Here is a 4,296-nt window from a genome sequence, read left to right as displayed (position 1 = left end):
GGTAGAGTGTTTGGTGAGGTGAGTTTAAGATGGTGATTGTGATTAAATGATATTTAGTTTAAGAGAATGGAGGATTTAAAGAGGTGGTTGATGATATTTTGGGAGAGTGAGGGAGATGATGCCATGTGTCAATGTGGGTGGAAATGAAGGGTTGAGATAGGTTGATGGGAGAGGTTGAGTGTTTGACTTGAGAGGATGGGTGTAGGTTTAGGTTGTAGATGTGGGTTTTGTGGGGAATGATGAGGGTAGATTAGGGGTATGGGTAGATGTGTTTGATTTGAGAGAAAAGGTGATGGGTTGATGTGTGGGTAGATGAGGTTTAAAGAAAATTAATGGGGTAGGTAGTTGGATGAGGGAGGTGAGATGGGGTGATGACATGTGTCACCTTGTGGCGCCCCGCCGAACACTAACACAAATCCCCATGTCAGATTTCAAGGTACGAGGTGGCACCTCGAAATTTCGGCATGGTCTCCTCTGTTTATGTTAGCATTCCAAGGCGATTCAACCTGCACCTGATAAACGACATACAATCCTGCATATAACAAACAAAATATAATACTAGCGGAAGCCTATATACGTCTAATAATGTTCGATAGATCAGAGTGCGGAAGAAGAAAAATTATATACAGGATTATACAAAATTCCTCACTCTAACATAATTCCTAACACTCAAGACAGAATCCATAAGACTACCTGGAGAAACTGACACCACTAGGGGGTATAGCCCTAATACTTACCAGGTGACGGACTCTGGTTGTCTATCTGACCAACCAGATGATCCTCGCTCTTGTTCTACACTTGTTTCGCCAAGCTTCAGATCTGAAACTAAAAAAAATGGAGAAGGAAAGGGTGAGTAACAATGGTTACCCAGTAAGGAAGCAACAATTTCTGCCAATAACCTCTCCTAACATGAACGAATAAACATACTGAATCATTTTAAAATAAACAAAGTTTTACAGAAGAAACCTACGATTAACTGGTATATATAGCCAGGGATGAGCAACTAAACATTTTAAAACTCACATTACATCGATCAGCAGTACTCACTATAACATTCTCTTTTTATACAAATCTAATTGATCAAATGGAAATAATAAACATGCATTTCATTTTATATATCAAAATAAGCAACAGATACATAATACACAATGGTGGAGTATTGGAATTAGAGTGTTGGGATTCACGACTGGATCGCTCCCAGTCGGGACATGATGTTACAATTTCTCTCTAGCTTTTAGTTCCTGATTTTGTGGCCGGTCGCTGCACTTACCACGTTTGGTTGACCATTTATCCGGCTCAGGCTGGCCGTTTGACGTGACCGTAAGCAATGGGTCTCTTGTCGATGTGTCAGAACGTTCGACTACTATAGATTGTTAGTGATCACTGACTAATCATCTTCGTCTATGCCTATCAGGCGTGCAAGTGATTCCCAAATATACAAACCATTCGTATACGACCACCTTTACATTACAAGTTCACTGGTAAAGATAGAGAGGAATAAACCCGGATTCCAGTTGTGACTCCACTCTCATACGCGTCCCATACCACGTATGAGTTTGGTGGTCCCTACCGTACATCCCAGGATAGTACACCACTCCGGATGATATGATGCACTATCCATTCAGGCATTCATAAACTCTTTAACAGCTCACAAAATAGCTACTTATATATATTATTTTCATTTGAAAACAAAAGAGAAATTAACAATATAAGGTTGAGAATAGATATCCAGTTTCCTACCATGCAAGTGTGGCCACCCGGCCTAAAATAAATAACATAACAGAGCGCCTCGCGCTAACAGAAAGTAAATAAACATACAACCAGTAACATTATCCCTGGATATCCGTTCACCAACCTGCATACAACACAACAACGTAAAATGCAGACATCACCCCTCGGGTGTGACTCTGACATTTTACCGTTTCATACCCTTTTTCCTTTTTCTTCGATGTTTATAGTTTTCAATCTCTTCAATAAAATATCCATTTTCTGATATTCATCAACTCAAAATGAGTTCATTAAATATTAAATCACATTTTCCAACTATAGAATTTATTTCTATCAATATTATTGAAAAAAAATACAATTTTTATATCAAAACGGGGTCCGAACAGTGCACAAGACCCAATTTATGGAAATAACCCGTTATAATACTCTACCCACGTATAATTTGTTAAAAATACAATTAAAACATATCAAACATGCAATTTCTGGCGTGAATTTTGAAATAAACAAAAAATTCTATATTTCGGAAATACATCTAAATTTTTCAAATAAAATCCTAAATGCAATTTTCACAATCTATGATTACTAATAGAAATTGAGAGTTCCTTACAATCTCTAGGCGACGGAATTGAAGCACGTGCGCGGAAATCGAGACGATTGGCGCGAAAATCGAGGTGGACCGAACTTCGAAGCGGCTGATTTTCGAAACTGGCTTGGTGGTTTCGAAGATCTCGATGTACTCGTCTCTTCTCCCTTCTACGGCGAAAGACGGTTTGACCCCGAAATCGATGAAAACCGATGTCGAAGTTACGAAAATCTTCGTATAAAAATACGGCTGATTTTTGACTATACGGGGTAAAAAAGACAAGAAAACGGAAGGAACTTGGTTGGGTTATGTAGAAAATGAGGCTGCGGACGTTTCTCCCTTCTTCGTCGGAAAGTGATTTGACCCCGAAACGGACGAAATCCGAGGTCAAAGTTTCGAAATTTCCGTATCCAAATACGGCTGATTTTTGACGATATCGGGTGAAATAGAAAGTGAAATGAAGAAAGGTTGGGTGGGTTTTGTAGAGAACGAAGCTGCGGACCTTTTTCTCTTCTGCGGCGATCGTCGAAAGTGGACCATTTGCGAGAGATCTGAGGTGGAAGGTTGAAGAGAAAAAAAAAATTCATTTCGTATAGGTCTCGGCTGTTTAGACGCGTTGGGGAAGATGAGATTAAAAAAAAAAATTAAATATTATTTATATAATATTTGGGACGAATTCGGTATTTCGCCTATTGTTTTGATCGACGATAACTTGGTCATTCGGTCTCCAAAACTGACAAACGAATACTCTATTTCGCCTAATTTTTCATTCCGGATCTAATGATATAGTCAATTTCTACAAATTATGTCTCCATCAAAAATTTACATTTTTGGCCTGACGTGACCCATAAACTTGATGTCGTTTTCGTTTTTGGCGATAATTCGACTTCCTGATCTCCAAAAATGACAAATAAATAGTCTATGTTGAATAATTTTTTGTTATGAACCCAATGGTATGATCAAATTTTATAAATTATTGTTCTAATAAAAAGTCACTGTTTTAGCCTGGTCCGACTCGGTAATCGAGGATTTTGCAACTTTTATATTCGGACTCGCATTTGAGCGTGCTTACAGGCTAAACTATGTTTTTCGATCATTTTGAATCTAATGGTGAGGTCAGATTCTATTAAAAATGAACAAAACAAGGTCCCACAGTTTTACCCTAAGTCCCACTTTCAAGATTTTCTTAAAATTCCACTATTTATTTTCCTCGAGATACGAATTAAAATTTTGGGGTGTTACACACCTTTTGATGATAAAAATAGTGATTGGTTAATGTGGGTAGTGGTTGTTGGGTTAGGATTATGGGTTGGATAATGAATTGGGTATGGATAGTGGTTTGTGGGCTTTTAGTATATTGGGCTTGGGTTTTAGGAGGGTTGTGGGTTTTGAATGGGCTTAAGGTGTTTGCGGATTCGGAGGCGGAGCGGTGGTAGTAGAGGAGGGTTAAGCATCCCAAGTCCCACATTTTTTAATTTATTAATTTTTTTGAGATTTTTGAATTTATTGAATTTATCAAAATGCCACGTATTGGCAAATCAAGCTTTTTAGGCCCATTGGTGAAGTTTATCAAAAATTTAGCGTTTTTTGGGTTTGGAAGCGGAGCGGTGAATATTGGGAAAGCGTAAGGTGGGCCGAGTCCTTTTGGTGGATCCCCTAGACCCTTAGGGGGTCTTGAGGGCCTTGATTCGATCAAAATATCATTTTTTAATGACTTGGGCCTTTGAGTCCCGTTGGCAATTTTTATTGAAAGATCTGTATTTTTGGGCCCTTTCGAGTATGGGCCTGTTCAAATTAGGGTGTCTACATATATATATATATATATTGTGACTGCGGCCGAGAGGTGAAGAGGTCGTGTATGAGTGTTGTGATGGACTATAGAGAAGAAGAAAGGGTTGTCGTGGCTTACTGTAATGGACTATGGGGAAGAAGAAGGGGATGTTGTGGGTTGCTATGATGGACTATAGAGGGTTAATGTGGCTTGC

The 4,296-nt window shown here is 38.8% G+C and overlaps 1 long non-coding RNA gene across 1 annotated transcript; it reads right to left on the bottom strand.

Annotated features, from left to right (window-relative positions):
* Nucleotides 1-539: 539 nt before the first annotated feature.
* LOC147398188 (uncharacterized) lies at nt 540-3,179 on the bottom strand. The gene is made up of 2 exons (XR_015180146.1): nt 2,336-3,179; nt 540-825 (listed from the first exon to the last, which is right to left on the bottom strand). It is a non-coding gene; the product is annotated as an uncharacterized LOC147398188 (long non-coding RNA).
* Between the last annotated feature and the right edge of the window lie 1,117 nt (nt 3,180-4,296).

Source organism: Akebia trifoliata, chromosome 7 (assembly GCF_017979445.1).
Source record: "Akebia trifoliata isolate Shusen 1 chromosome 7, ASM1797944v1, whole genome shotgun sequence".
Taxonomy (NCBI): domain Eukaryota; kingdom Viridiplantae; phylum Streptophyta; class Magnoliopsida; order Ranunculales; family Lardizabalaceae; genus Akebia; species Akebia trifoliata.
Note: the sequence above shows the minus strand (reverse complement) of the source record. Positions and strands in the feature narration are given on the sequence as shown.